Consider the following 16,756-nt stretch of genomic DNA (forward strand, 5'->3'; position numbering starts at 1 on the left):
CAGTGAACTGCCTTTACCTTTGGGCTTAAAATGTTTCACCTTGCAACAAACTTTGCACAACCCTTAAAAGCAGGAAGCTGGCTAATCAACAAAAACAGGAGAAGGAAATCAGAAAGCCAGAGTTGTTGGCACGACGACTACTGTGACTCAATTTGTCGACGCTGGTGAAACAGCTGCAGGAATCTGTCCCTCTGCTTGCTTGCTTGCTTATTTATTTATTTATTTTCACATTTTTAGCCCTCCCTCCCCCGGCAAGCAGGGCTCAGGGTGGGTTACAACAGTAAAAATTCCAATATAACAACCACAATAAAATATATAAAATGTAAACTATAAAACCATAAACAGCCCAATTAATTAAAAAAGATAGTCGCCGTGTTTAAGCGCTTACTGTAGCAGGTAAGGCCGACTATAGTATATTATCGATTCGGCTAACCACCCTCACTAGATCGTAAGCAGGGGGTGGTGAGTAGGGAGGCCAGTACAGATCTTGCTTGAGCTCACCTGCGGCTGTCCTCAACCATAGGCCTGGCGGAATAGCTCTGTCTTACAGGCCCTTATCTTCCTGTGGGGCTTGCCAGGCAAACTGAGGACACCGGGCCAAGCACAGCCAGTTGGTATCCTATGCTCACTCAGCAGAAAGGAAATATACACGAAAAAGACCCAACCCCAAGGTGTGAAGAGCACAGCATTTGCACCAGAGTCAACAGCAACCCCAACACAACCCACTGATCACAAAAGGCCTGCCAGCAATGCCCACATCACCCATATGTAGAAGTACTCGACCAAAGCACACTCATGCTGGCATGTCTCCCTGATGGCAGCTCACTGCCACCCACACGCAAAACACAATAATGGAGGAAACAAAGGGAACACAGCATGGCATGGCCAGTAGGAGTCCTAGAATGAACACACTCCCAGGAACACTGCAGAAGGCTGAGTCACCTCCTGCAACCACGCTTCCTTTTGCCAGACAGACTCACAGCAAAGGAAACAGTCTGACCTCATCACCCATATGCCCCTGCGGCTCACTTGGTAGAAACAACCCCAACACAACCCCCAAGACCTCTACCACGCATGCACCTTGACCCATCTGAGCTAGTCACAGGGATCCATACTACAGTGCCCTTGAAGCTGTATCAGCAGACTTTACATGGAACTGCCCTTAAAGACAACTCCGAAACCGCAGCTAGTACACAAGGCCATTACTAGCAGGAACTAGGTGGGGCATATTACACCTGGTCTGCAGTCACTCCAATGGTTACCAAATAGTTTCTGGGTACAGTTCAAGGTCCTGGTTATTTCTTACATTTCCTTGATGGCTTGAGACCCATACATCTGCAGGACTGCCTCTCTTGATGTTCCTCACTGCAAAAACTTTGCTTGTCTGAGTGAGACTTTTTGAAAAAGCCGCCCAACGAACATTAAAAATCAACATCTGCCCATACCTGAGAATTCTCTTTTGTGACACCCCCCACCCCCCGTCTATTGGAATGTCCTGCCTGATGAGGTCAGGAAGTATCCTACACTCCTATCATTCCAAAAAAACAAGCAAACCAAAGAGTATAATTGTTGTCCCTCTCATGGGGATGCAACATGGGGATGTCTATTAAAAACAGCCTGCAACGGTGTATTTTGTCCACTCTGTTCATACCAGCACAGCACAGGTGTGGCACCAGCACTCACAGCACCAATGTATCTCCAGATACACCGGCATACTTTTGAATGGCATCACCAAATGTTGGTGCTATGCTGGCACAGGACTTAGCTGACATCCTATGCCATTCAGAGACAGGGTCCAGAACTGTGCTGATAATCTCCTGTAACTCTGAAATATTTGTAAAATATTAACATTTAAATATTCTAATAATCAGCCCTTTCTAAAAAAAAAACCCTGAAACCCTTCAACAAACAAAATGGTGGCTATTCAAACGAGTAACACCCAACACCTCTATCAGCATCCAAAATGCGAGCAGCTGTACAGAAATTGTTCAATTATGATCATTCCAAGTGTCCCTGTGCAGGAGGACATGTTGGTGAACACCCTCACTCCTCCGGTGTTGCAACTGCTGGCAGTCACTTCCCAGTGAGATTCTACCCCAATTCTAATTCTGAAACTGCTTCAACACATGTTCAAAACACTGACCACTGTTGAGTTTTGAGCAAAACTCAACCAGGAACACATTTTGAGCCACATGCTATTCTTAGACCAACATGGAATCACTGCACCAAGTAGCTAAAATTAAGTTCATTTATGACAGGGGCATGAAAAATGTATGTGAAGCCACCATGTGCCTATGGTCACAGAGAAAACATTACGACTTAATCTTAGAGATGCAGAGCAGCTAGATGGATAGACTGTGAAGACAAGGGACAGATCACTGGATTCATGACCAAGCCTGGCAAGGGTTTGTTACAGCAGTTTAATGCAAGGTGCTGTTTTCCATATTTGGGTGCAAAAGAATTTCCCCACAGGTCAAACTGACCAGAAAGAAGAGGTTGGGAGTATAGCCTAGAAAACATGGGACACCTAAAGATGTTTTTCCTGGTGGTAGAAAGTGCCGTCAAGTTGCATAGAGTTTTCAAGGCAAGAGACAAACAGAGGTGGTTTGCCATTGCCAGCCTCCATGTAGCAACCCTTGTCTTCCTTGGTGGTCTCCCACACAAATAATGACCAAGGTCAATCCTGATTAGCTTTCAAAATCTGACAAGATCGGGATAGCCTGGGCTATCCAGGTCAGGGCATGTTTATCTTACAGGGAGCTTTATATAATGCACCAATGCTCTAAAAATCTCTGTGTGATCTAAGCGCATCGTTGTAATGCTTCTCATTTTACTCTATGAAACGTCTCTTTATACTAATATTTGTTTTTATTCCATTCTATTATTTAATAATGAATTTTAAACATATTTGCCAGGATCCAGCCAAATGTAAACCCTTTTCAGCCCTACTGATTTCAGTGGGAGAGATAAAAGTACATTCTTAGCTTTCCAACTGATGTTCATGGAACTGAAATGTGCTTACTTTTGCCTGGCTTGAGTCCATTATAGCTAAGTTTAACACTATTTTCTCTGTCCTGAAAACCTCCAGACTAGCAAAGACTACAGTCCACAATAGCCATGCGGATTAGCTTTGGATTTCACACATTAACAGATCACTTCAGGATACAATGGTTCCATATTAACATACCACACCCTCATTAGCACATTATCTTGATACTTACAGGACAATGATTAGCACATTACCTTTGATACTTTTTGCAGGACAATGATTCAGCTCAAACCCAACCCCTTTCTGACTATATATTACTCTTCCTACACCCTTGACACTGAGAGACACTGTCCTTCAGTGTTACTCCTCTGAAGATGCCTGCCAAAGCTGCTGGCAAAACGTCAGGAAAGAAAATACCAACACCACGGTCACACAGCCCGGATAACCTACATGAACGAATGAAGTATTTTCTCTCTTTGCTACTTGTAAATGTGTTAACGTAGGGGAGTCGAACTCAATTGTTATTACGGCCGGATACGACATAAATGTCACTTGGTCATGTGGACCGTGCCTCGCCAGCCCAGATTGAGAGTGGGGGTGTGCAGTTGCCTCAGTTGGCTTGCGGGCCGGATAAGAGCTCTCAAGGGGCTGGATCCGGCCCGCGGGCCTTATGTTTGACACTTCTGTGGAATCATCAGTATACTCTTAGTCATCCTTATTTAAAAGCCCTGTGGTACCTTTAAGAAAATCAAATATTGGCGCAAATGTATCTATAACCTCTTCTGTCTGGAGTGATGGGTTATCCAGGAGGACATATACTGAGGAAAGATTCTCCTACATCTCTATCCCAATCCTCTTTGGAACTCTTCTGTTAGATGAGGTTGCACCTGGAGACCAATTAGCAGGTAAGGCATAGCTGATGAGAATATAATGAGGAAGTGGAAAGAGATAAACAGAGGTCTAGGGAAAAGAGCAGTTTGATAGCACATCAGAACTTAGGAGCAGACCTGGATAGCAATAAAAAAGTAGTGATTCTGGAAACAACTCTTGCTGGGCTTACAGACAGACTCAGAAGACAAACAAGACAGGGGCCTCATGAGCACCAGCAAGGCAGAATTTGAAAGCAGGAAGAATAAAACAACTGTATTCTTCCATTCACATGTTTATATTATTGCCTCAAGGTTCAGAGGCCTTAGAGTGCAATCCTAAGCATAGAGGCACACTTCTAAGTCCACTGAAGTCAATGGACTTAGAAGGGTGTAGCTGAGCTTAGGACGGCACTGTCAGTGACCTAAAGTAGCAAGCTTAACAGTTCATGGAAAAGCATAGCAAAAAATTTTCTACAGTTCTGAAAGAAGCAGTTTTCTGCATTTCAACATTGTGGAACTGCAACATGCTGCAAAAGTGTCAAAAGTCACTTTAAACAGTCAAGGACTGTTCAATGAAGGAGGAGAAAATAGAAACCAAAGGCCTTTTACGCATGGGTTGTTTTCGCTGGATAGGCTGCTCTTTCGATGCACAGTATTTGCAGTCACATTCTCAAATCACTCTGCACAGGCGCTCCCCCCCACCAAATAAATTCCCAGAGTGCTTGGGATTACTCAGGGTAAATTTCTGCAAGCGGCCAGCAAAAATGAGGAGCATCTGAACCAATGGGTGTGGTCACCAACGTCGTTGTTGTTAAGCAGTTTGCCACCCCCTTTTTTATCACACAAGCGCTCTAGCGATAGATAAATGTAGTGAATTTTTTTATCTCAATTCACCGCAAACTTGGAACATGATGATGAAGAGGAGCTTGGACAAAACACCTCCCAAAACATTTATTTCCTGGTATCTCAATACAGGGGACATAAGAGCACTCACATGGTCATTTGTACTATTTCAGCATTCTACACTAGTCTTGTACTCACAAACAAAAATGATTAAAAATGGGCAGGGGGGCAGTAGAAAAGGACAAGTTAAATGGAGAATGGAGAAATAAGCAGCCTCATAGGTCGTTTGTGATTAACCCAGTGATATATCGTTAGTCCTGTACTCGCAAACAAACTAACAAAAAAGATGGCTTCAAGGGGAGGGGTTAGATGAATGGGAAAGTCAAGTGGGAGGAAGAAGCAAGAATGTGGGTGTGGGGAGAAAAACCCGAACTAACAACTATGCACAGGACCAGCAATCGATTTGGGATCGACACAGACATTTAACTTCGGCTAAAACAGCATCCTGAAAAGGGAGGGAAAACATGAGGAGAGGGCAAGGTGACTTCTAAAGGTCAGAGAAAACATGCAGAATTGAAACAAAGCCCTGAAGTAGTTGGGTGTGTGACATTGACGGAAACAACCCGTGCATAAAAGGCCAAAGCTGTACTGCTCACAAGCCTCTCACAAATGCAGTAAGGTTATATTCTTTGCTCATGTTTCTAACAAGATTTTCAAATCTCATATTCAAGGCAAGGCAATAAATTTTGATTGATATTTTAATGGAGGCTATTGTTCTATTTACACAGAATCAATGAATTACTAATCACCTGCTTTAGAGTGGTTTTACAGTAGGAGTAGAAATTTCAATCTCAGTTCAACCATGAATCTAGGCTCTTGCACCTGCCGACCTCGGTCTCCTCCCCCACCCCACCATGGTCATTTGTCATGTGAAGCTACTAATATTGGCCCACCAATTCTCATTGCAATGATTAGTGTAATTGCATATGATGAATGCTGAGAAGCTATACATCTTTAAAGGACATTTGATATCTACAAGAGAATCTAGAATATACAACCATTTGAAGGCTTAGAAGCAAGCATATGTTAGTTCTTATTTTAAAACAGAAGGCAATGTTTTGTTAGCCCTTCTTTCCCGGCCTGAAGTACCTCTGCAAGTCTTACAACATTTCCCCCACCCAAAGTGTCCATAAATTAAATTAATTAATACAATATCTAGCACCTTGGTCACCTGCATACATTACATTTTTAGATGCAGACTTTAAAATCAGGCCTGCATGACACAGGCATTGACCAACCAAACTGAATGTTGTCCTCAATAAACTTCCTGTTTTTGCTGAGTCAGTAATTACATACAAAGAAAGTATGTTACAAATCTAGCAATCCACGGGTCACTGCTGCTGGGCTGTATTTGATTTGGCAAGCCAAAACTTGTATAGGGCTCTCATAAAACTTGATACAAAGTGGGCTGACTAGAGAATGAAGCATTCCCTCCACTCTCAACCCCCCAAAGATTTTGTGGGTTAGGAGATCAGGTTGTTGGAATCTTCAAAATTATATCTTTTTTAATGTCTCTGACCATCACGCACCTCAAGAAAAACAAATTAAATAAAATGTGCTCAACAAAGCTAACCACCAGGAAGTGCAAACCAGAACATGGCTTGCTCCACAGTAGAAGAACATTGCATTGCTCTGCCACAGCAGGACTGAAGGATAGGCCATCTGTTAGAAGAGAACTGCTACAGGAATAGATACTACAAACACTGCCTTGTATTTCTAAACAGAGGAGAGATGAGGCCCAACTTGGCCAGGAAACATCCTCAGGAAATGAAACTCCCAATGAATGAAAACAGACAGTTGCAGGAACAAAGGCAAACTATTCAACATGTCTCCATAGCTGATCCTTGTGATTAATGACCGATCCAAAGGATAAGCCCTGGCACAAATGCTTAACGTGTCTTCCCCTCTTCTGACCAGAGGACATAGGAGTCAAAACAATCAAAAACACTATGATACTTCCTAATGTCCCGTCATGACCTGGCAGAAGTAGACACAAACACACTAGGATTTCCTAACTAGCACCACAGAATAATAAAATAATGTAATGTATCATACCACACTGTCTTCTTGTTTGCTCTTTACCCAGCCAGCATCTGCTGTATCTTCCTTATGCCCCTAATTCTTTCATCAATATATTTAATTCTGAAGATGGCTCAAAAATGTGGATCAAAAACTCTTAACAATGGGGGCATGCACAGACGGGGAATTTCATACAGACCTAGGAGAATCCCCAGGTTTGAAGAAAAATCAAAAAAATGAAAAAAAATATTAGCATTCACCCCAAATGGAAAGTGCCAATGAGATCTCACAAAATTACGTCAGAACTGAGAGGATGCAAAGGAACCAAGGCACTGGAACCTGGACCTGAGCAATTCTGACTGGCCAGAATGTTGGGCGAAAGCAGCAACCGCAGCTGGGAGACAGAAACCATGAGTAAGGAGGGGGTAAAGTAAAGAAAAAGCTGGGAGGTCAGAGAGAGAGAGTGTAAAATAGAAGGTGGAAGAAGAAAGTGGAGAAAAGGCTGGGGAAGGGGGAGAGAAATGGGGTAATGGAGAGGAGAAGGCAATGGAGAATGACTCAGGGAAAGAGAGACGCCGTGGAAAACACGGGGAAGGAGAAAAGCCTTTGGGGTATGTGTGTGGAGAATGCATGTGTCTAAAATGGGAAAAAGTGGAGAAAAGACTAGGTGGGGGAGAGGGGGCAAACGGGGGGAGAAAGTGGAGAAAAGTCTGGTGAGAAAAAGATGGGGCCAATGTGCGGTGCTAGGATTTTCCTCCCTCGTGAGTCTTGTGGGTCTCCCAGCTTGTCTCTCTCTATTTCGCTACCCATCCTGAAGGGCACTTTGATGACCACTGCTTCTGCCTAGGTATGGGGATTCAACAGCTTGGGGTTATAGAGGAGCAAATCATTGAGCATTAAGAGATATTCCCTTAGTCACTGTTAAACATGGTAACAAGCTTTGGGCTTGGCAGCCCTCTAAAGCAAGGACTACAATAAAAGATAGTATCAGGAGATTGCTGCCCAAAATGTAACCTTTTCTCCACAGCCATAAATATGCTCTCAAATAAGGGAAAACTAAAACAGTAACAGGAAGAGAGCTTAAGAGAGATTTCATAGGAAAGGGACTGAAATTAGAACATTTAAGAATAGGACCATGCTGTTAGAACGAGAGGAATTTCTGCTTGGTCCTTCCTTCTGTCCTTCACATTTTTATCCTATCCTTCTTCTAAGATGCTCAAGGCAGCATACATGGTTCGCATGACCTCCACTTTGCATATGCAATATATATTTTGTTTATCTGCAGACGAGTGTAGACACACCCACAATTCACTGAAATCTGTATCACGGAAACTCTCTTCCATATACGTCTTGTGCTGGAACTCTCTTCCATTTATGTCTGTGAGTACAAGAACCCCAATATATAAATCCTTGGGTTGCATGGAGTCAGGGGTTTCCTCCCAAAACAGGCGGTTAATGCTGCTGTGCATAGAACAGGATTAATATATCATTATGCCATACCAAAGAGCCCCGTGGAGCAGAGTGGTAAGCTGCAGTACTGCAGTCAAAAGCTCTGCTCATGACCTGAGTTCGATCCCGACAGGAGTCAGTTTCAGGTAGTCGGCTCAAGGTTGACTCAGCCTTCCATCGGAGGTCAGTAAAATGAGTACCCAGCTTGCTGGGGTTAAACGGAAGATGACTGGGGAAGGCACTGGCAAACCACCCCGTAAACATAGTCTGCCTTGTAAACTTCGGGATGTGACGTCACCCCATGGGTCAGGAATGACCTGGTGCTTGCACAGGGGACTACCTTTACCTTTATGCCATACCAAGGATAGCATAATGTAAAATGCTTTGTTTACATACCTATAGTCTATGGGCTTCCCTTTGGCAAAATGGCCCATAATGATTCAGCAAAATAGGATTTTTCAAAAAACAAAGCACACAGCTCTGTGCTTTTCAAAGATGAACTTTACAGTTGATGCTGCGTCTCAATGAACATGTCAAAACTTCATTTAATCTTTGTAACATGGACCTCATTGATGGCCGGTGTCCTGTAACTAAGCTGAAGAAAGTACACTTTATCAGTCTAACAAATGATCCCATAGCCCTTGTTGCTGAATGCTGCAAATAGCAAAGTTGTAATGCCAGCTGAGCAAGGGATGTCTAACAGGACACAAACAGGATCAGTTCTGAACTATAGTTTGCATTCCTTCTTCGCCCAGAAGAACATCACTCAATAAACCCTTTACGTAATTATGGAAGGGGTCTAAAACTGTAGTGCCTAACCAGGGAAGAGATCCTGGGATCATGAGAAATGACTTAGTGAAAGCAACAACTAAGTCCAATCCTTATAACATTTTTCTGGGAGTAAGCCCCATTGAATAGACCTGAGCAAGATTCTCGGTAGACCTGGTTAGGGTTGCTCTGTGTGACAGTGGTGAAAAGGGCCAATTCCATGACAGAAATTATTAGAAACAGGACTGAAAATAAAACAGCAAATACCACAATACCTGTCTATAAACCTATGATGGCACCTCATTTGGAATGCCATGTAGAGTTCTGGATATTGGTTATCTCATCTCAAAAGGACATTGATCATATGGTTTGCCTTCTCCCAAAAGCTTTTTTTGGGGGGGAAGGCAAACCATATGATCAATAGATTGGAGCACCTTCCCAATTGGAAAAGATTAAAGAGTTTGGGGCTCTTGAATTTAGGGGAGAAAATTATGAGGGACGCTATAGAGGCTTATAGAATTATACACAGTGCAGAGAAAATAAAGACATAAGAACATAAGAAAAGCCATAATGGATCAGACCAAGGCCCATCAAGTCCAGAAGTCTGTTCACCACAGCAGCCAACCAGGTGCCTTTACAAAGCCCACAAGCAAGATGACTGCAGCAGCATCACCCTGCCTGTCTTCCACAGCACCTAATATAATTGGCATGCTCCTCTACGACTGTAGAGCAGGGGTGGATATTTATAACATAATTCGTGGGCCATACAAAATTATCAACTTAAAAATTAGCTGACCAAGCACCAAGCAGGCAGCTGCCCCAGATGATCCCACACACACACACACACGGGCAAGCAGGCAGGCATCCAACTGTTGGCGCACTCGCCCACCTGGTGGTACAGGATGGTCTGTTGCACCAGCCGGGCATAGTCGTCCAGCCGCATGCCGGAGTTGTTCCTGCTCTGCATGGCTGGGGCCGGATTCTACAGCCAGCTCCTGCTACCTCCGCCTGCAGGGATGAAATGAGGACCCGCTGGCAAAGAACTCCCCCCCTGAGCATTCTGGCCCTGCCTCCTTTAACCCCTCTATTGTCGCCACTTCCGCCCCCAGTCCTCTTGTAGTACAGAGGGAAAACGTTTCTCCATGTCCCGGGTGGGAAAGGGTTAATACAGTTTCTTGGGCGGTCCTAGCAGCTCCATAGCTAATGACTCTTCTGCAAGGGGGAAAAAGTTTCCTTTTCTCAGAAAAACAACCTCACATCTGCCTTGAATATAGGCTATTTCTGTCCGCGGGAGGGGGCGGACCACCAGTCTTAGATCCTTCAGAGCTAGAGATCTGCGAGGACCCACAAAGGGCCAGACCAAATGATTTCGTGGGCTTTAAATGGCCTCCGGGCTTGACGTTCCCCACCCCTGCTGTAGAGAACAGATATGCATCATGACTAATATTCATTTTGACTAGTAGCCATGGTTAGCCCTATCATCCATGAACATGTCCACCCCCCTCTTAAAGCCTTCCAAGTTAGCAGCCATCACCACATCCTAGGGCAGGGAGTTCCACAATTTAACACATTTCTCTTTCTTGTCATGACAGAACCCAGAGGTGAGGGAGGAAACCAATTAAGCAGTAGATTCATGAAAGCCAGAAACAATATTTTTTCTACACAACACATATTTTACTTGTGGAATTCAATGCTACAGGATGTAGTAATGGCTGCCAGTATAGCGGCTTTAAAAAGCAATTCATGCAAGGTGATCATTGGCTCTTTGGCTATTATTTAATCATTATGTCTAAGTCTAAATCAAAAGCCCATGTTAATCTGCCTCAGTTTCAGGAGGTTCAGAAACAGTGAAAGGCTTTGGATTCTGTGTCCTGGTTGGGGACCTTCTGGGATACCTGGTTGGATACTGCCGGAAACAATATACTGGATCAGATAGACAATTGGTCTGATCCAGCAGGACTCTCCTTATGTTCTTTCATTTCTTATGAAAAATGAACTTTTGTTGGCAGGCTCCCTGCCTGCAACCTATGCTTGACTGTAACTCTTCATGTCTGTTTTCACAAAATTTGAACTCCAAGAGGCTTGTGTTATGAGCCCCTAATTCTTCTCTGTTGTTCTGTTGGTCACCAGAACATCTCTATGCTTCAACAAGTGCTATCAGAGGGCGCAAACAATCCGTATCCCTCTGTAGGTAGGTCATAAGCACTGCATGGGATCCCTAGGTATTGAATATGTTTACTTGCTCATTCTTTCCCCTCTCCCCAAACAGCAGATTGAGAAGGATGAGTGTCGTCTGTTTTCCTCACTAGATTAAGATAAACTGCTTTTTATTAACAACTTTAAAAACAAAAAGTCTTCCCGGAGCTTTCCATTCAGAAATTGCTCTAGCTGGTTTTGTATTGATTGCTAAAAACTGTTTTCAGATTATTCTTTATTTCTTTAGGCCTCCTCTCCCATTAAAAAAAAAGCATGCTATAATTTTGCTCCTACAGAGCCACATGCAGACCCAAAGCCCAATAAGAAGGTGTTCTATTCATCTAGAACCACTAACAGTTGGATTCTAGGCGAGGCAAACATTTCTAAACATGCATTTGTCTATCTAGCACATTTCAATCTTGTCCTTCCATCAAAGAGCTTTTATACTTCTAGAAAATTATTCCTTCTGTTTCCGTACCCAGCTAGTAACTGAGGACACGATCCAGCCAAGTGAACCACTTTTAACTCCCTTTGATTTCCAATCTGCCATTGACAACAATGGGATTTAAAATCGCACCATTTGGGGGTGGTTTGTGCATCCACTTTAGCAAATGTGAATAATTTGGCTTAAACATACCAAGAACATGCCAATGAAGGGCAAGATGCTCCATCCTCCTTGCTCTGACTGCACAACTAATCCCACTATTGTCAATACGTTTTTCAAAAATAAGACAAAAGCACAGTGATGTGGGTCCAAAAGCAGGCAAACCACTTGAAGTATATTATTCCCCCCCCCAAACAGACATGTAACCAAATTTAATGTCTAAGTAGGATTTCCACAATTTTGCCTCCAGAAGCCCAATTCCTACAATTATTTCTTGCCGTCTGTTTCCCTCCAAGTCACTGGTGACATTCTCAGAGCGTACCAGGACTTTCTGAGGGCGTTGACTCGGGACTATGATCGTGGAATCACCACGGAATGTGATTCCAGGATGTTTCAGCAAAACAGCCTGGCTGATCACCTCACGCTACTCATACATCATCTCAGTGTTTGCACAGAACACCGAACTCCACCCAGCTGCATAGGCAAGACCTGGCTGTTGCTTAAGCGATCACTTACCCCCGGGTTAAAAGGAAGAAGAGTCAACAGCGCCTGACTGCATGATTTCACCTCACTTCATCCCTTGAATGTGTAAACAAACTGGGAGCTGAAGTGAATTAATAGGACTGTTATCCTTCCATAACTGAACATGTAAACAAGGCCTTGCTTTCCAAAGTGTTCTCAAAAGATGGATGTTAAGAGGCTGGCTGAGCTAGGTCACTGACAAGTAAGAGAGATACAAACTGGTCCAAGACCAGTTTCCCATTCAGTGTGGCTGCAAAAAGAAATTACTTGTTTCTTACAATTAAGTATTTATGTCCATTACCCTCTCTTTCCTGGCACAGATAGCTTATCACAAACCATCTTTCTCAGCATATAGAAGCTATGATTTTTCCATGCAAAATTTCTAAAGGCCCAAGCACCTCATATCAGCAATATAAAGGCAGTGGAAAATTAGCTTCGATTTGGATCTGACTCACCCCCGCCCCCCCTACCCCCCGTTGGTAGTAAAAGCAGTATTTCTCGTTGACTTCAGAGAGGTCAATAGACTAGGTCCAGATTTAATTTGGGGTGCAATTCAGTTAGTGGAAAGTATCCATTTGCATTAATGGATACCCACCTCTGTGTCATTACTACTTCAAGAGAGTGGCCTGGAAGCAAAACTTATTTACACAAATCTTTTCAATGACATCAGGGCTTATTTGGAGCACTCAGGGCTGCAGAACTCATCCTATCATTCCTACAATTGTATCTGAAGAAGTGAGCTGTGACTCATGAAAGCTCATACCCTGCCAGAAATTTTGTTGATCTTTAAGGTGCTACTGGACTCTTGCTCTTTTCGACAATTGTTCTGACACTGAGCCAAAATACTACTCAACTGGACTGGGATATCAGAAACACATACTGTGTCAGGCATGGCAAAGGTCCTGGAGAGTCAGTTTATAATACAGTTTACATATTCTGGACTTTGATACCAAACCTCAAACTCATTCTGCACCTGTGATTGACAGTTCCGTAATGAAGTCACAAAAGCAGAAGTTAAGCATGAGAGCATCCTATCATGAAGAACATCTTCACCATGAACCTGGCATCAGAACGTGTTCCATCCCAACTTATCCTGCCAAGTGCCATTTCTCTTGTGACTATTTCCTAGAACCTTTTCTTTCCCCCTCCAGAAGACCCTTTTGTTTGCATTTTTAAATTCACCTTCCCGTTACATTTGGCAGTGCCAAATTCCTTATGTAGCTTGGCCCTTTCCCCTGACTTAATCACTGGACCAATTCAAACATCCGATCTGGTGTGCTATTTTCTTATCACCTCAAAAGACGACGGGAGAATATATTACATATCCACTTGCACACAGATACGCCCTAGTGTTTTAAAGGGGCATGGAATCGCGTTTGTAAAAAAAAGATGCTACTATTGTGGTACCACCCCTACCCAGCCCACAGAGAAATGCACATAGGGCCAGTTCCCACTTCCTGAGAGTCTCTACACCACCATGACATTTCTCACCCCAGCGTTACATTTTAAGGTCGCGACCGGTGTCCGATCAGGACATCCCACTGGCTTGTGTGTGTGTGTGTGTGTGTGTGTGTGTGTGTATGTGTGTATATATATATATATATATATATATATATATATATATATATATATATATATATATATATATATATATTCCCACACACACACACATCACAGCCTACCTTGACACGAAATCCCCACCCTGACCACATATTGGAGCGCCTTCCCCACTAGGGGAAAATGGGGCTCGATGGATTGTGAAAGACCAAGGATCAGACCCCGGTGGTCTGAAGTTGGCCCAGGGCTCGAGGCTAACCGGGCACCCCACCCCAGGCATCCCCCCAAAAAACAACCCCCCCTCCGCCCCATCCCACGCGCGACCAGGAGTTCCAAGAGCCTTACCCGGAGCGGCGGGGCGACTGGGGCGGGGGAAGGCGAGGCTCCGGCATGCACGGAGAGCTGCAGCCTTGCAGCCGGGCGGGCGCCTCTCCGCCTCACCTGGGAGTCGCCGCTGCTGCGACTGCGGCCCGGACCACCGCCCCGGCTGCCATTTGTTGCGCGCCTGCAAGCCCGGCGTTCAGGGCGAGCCTCCCCTGCCCATCCCGGGGAGGCGCGGGAGCCGTGCCCGACGCGCCGCCGCTCCCCGCCGGGCCGCCTTTCAGCGGGGCACCAGCCCCACGCGCCCCTCGGCGCGCCTCGCCCTCCGCCCCATGCCGCACGGCCCCGATCGCTCCGGCCCCGCCGCTCCCCTCGGAGGCTGCCGGGCGGCGGCGGCGGCCGGGTGCTCCACAGGTGCTCCCGCGGCGGGGATCAGGGCGGGGCTCCTCGGCGCCGCAGCCCCCGCCCCCTCCGGCCCACCCCCGGGGGACTCGGCGTTGGGGGGTGGGGGTGGAGAGGGAGGACGCCGCGCCCTGGCTCCCTGCTGGCTGGCGGGCGGGCGGGGCGGTCTTTGGCCAGGCGATGCTGCCTGCTCTGGCGGGGTAGAGTTGCCGCGTATTAGGCGAGGGTGGGGGCTCCGGCGTGCTCCTCTCCCCCCCCCCCGGCGGGGAGCGTCTGCAGGCGGAGGCGAGGCCAAGTGCAACCCCCGTCCGAAAAGGGCACCCCGGGATATCCCTCCCCGCGCCTCCGGAAAACGCACGGTGGCTTGAGCCTCCTTTCTTCCCTGTTCCAGCCAGGATCGAACGCACGGCCGTGCGTTCGATCCTGGCTGGAACAGGGAAGAAAGGAGGCTCAAGCCACCGTGCGTTTTCGCCCATTGTCAGGTCGGCGTCTCCTCCCTCTCTCGGGCTTCCCATCCCCTGCTTTGCTGAACGCCTCTTTCAAGAAAGGCCGTTGACGCAGGGGAGGGTTTGCCTTGGGTTGGCCGCTCTGTGGGTGCCCGTTTTCCCCACCCGGGTACTCAAAACTAAAAAAGGAAAAAAAAAAAGGCCCCCATGCAGAGTTTTGAGCATTCAGATGGGGAAAACGGGCATCTAGAGAGCGGCAGACCCAAGGCAAAACCTCCCCGTGCGTAAGTGGCCAAAGCGTCCCCGGCCGCGCTTCGGATTCTCTTTCCCCGACTGGAAGCAAACTGCACGGAAGCCAGGGTCCGTATTACAAGCCACGGATTTTTTTTTCTTCCTTCCCGGGTTTGAAGGCTACCCCCCCCCCCCAGCCTCTTTTGTTGTAATTTGCTCTCCGGCGCAACCCTAAACGGGAGTGACGCTTTTCTCAATCCACTGGCTCTAGGAGGGTGCCAGTCGGTTTAGGGCTGCCCCCTGCACCTGCCAACCCAGCCCTTGTACGGCTGCCCAGGTTTGATGCAGTTCTTCGCGACGCTCAACAAACTCCCGCTCCTGTTGCTCTTGCAAGCCGGCTTGCGAACGGGCACTTAGGAAACCCCCCAAATGTTCCCTTTTGGCGGAATATTCCAGCCCTATAAGAAAAGATGCGACGCCGCCCTGTTTCCCTTTCGGAACACGGAGCTGGTGGCAGCCACACCTCTGCCACCTCCCCACACGCTCCCCCCCCGCCCCCCCCGTTGATGTATCTAGCAGTCTCATTGACGATGATGCATCTTTTATCTTTTCCAGCTCGCTCAGGAATCGTACGTGCGCAGATCTATTCCCCTCTCCGCTTTCGAAAGCACGGGTGGGAGGGGAGGAAACAGATCCACCCGCCCCGTTTGCGCCCCGTTTTCTTTCCTCCGTGCTTTTCGCGTTATCCATGCCCAGCAGCTTAAAAGAGAGAGAACCAGGCGACGAGGCGGTTTATGGAAGGAGCGCCAATGCAATCCGACTGCATGGTGCGCATCGAGATTCTGGCCATTGTTGCAGGGGAGGCTTTGCCTTGCATTTGCCGCTCTCTGGGTGCCCGTTTTCCCCAGCCGAATTGTCAGGGCTCAAAAACCAGCCCCCGTGCAGAGTTTGGAGAACTCGGGTGGGGGAAATGTGCATCTGGAGAGCGGCAGATCCAAGGCAAAGCCTCCCGTGCGTGAGTGGCCCCTGCCTGTCTCTGCCGCCAACCCTCGTCTCCCCTCCAGCCCATGACCCATTCATCCCTCGCTTGCAAGAGCGCTCCTGGCCATGCCCTGGCTGGGCCACTCAACAGGCGGCGGAAGCGGCTTTCTTTTGCCTGGCCGCCTGCGTCTGCTGCTGGGCGCCTCCTGCTCCGTGCAGGGAGGGCGGAAGGCATGGCAACGCGAGGGCGGCCTCCTCCGCCGCCTGCTGAAGGGAACCGCCTGAGCCTCCCGGGGTTTGGAGTGAGGGAAAGCCTCGACCCGCTGGCAGCTAGGGTTGCCAACTGCCAGGTAGTTATATATATTGGGTGCAAAATATATATAGTGACTACATAAATAACAAACAGTACATCAAAAGACAAAAATGCACTTAATAAAGGTAAGTACTATAGCTCTAACGTTTAACCTTTAATACTTACCTTTATTAAGTGCATTTTTGT

The 16,756-nt window shown here is 46.5% G+C and overlaps 1 protein-coding gene across 1 annotated transcript in view; it reads right to left on the reverse strand.

Moving 5' to 3' along the window:
- The window catches only part of LRRC3B (leucine rich repeat containing 3B), a 56,325-nt gene extending 42,090 nt beyond the window's left edge, over positions 1–14,235 (reverse strand). The window contains exon 1 of the mRNA XM_056857326.1: positions 14,222–14,235. The gene's annotated coding sequence lies outside the window, so the exon portion shown is untranslated. The remainder of the gene's footprint in view (positions 1–14,221) is intronic.
- Between the last annotated feature and the right edge of the window lie 2,521 nt (positions 14,236–16,756).

This window comes from Euleptes europaea, chromosome 11 (genome assembly GCF_029931775.1).
Source record: "Euleptes europaea isolate rEulEur1 chromosome 11, rEulEur1.hap1, whole genome shotgun sequence".
NCBI lineage: Eukaryota > Metazoa > Chordata > Lepidosauria > Squamata > Sphaerodactylidae > Euleptes > Euleptes europaea.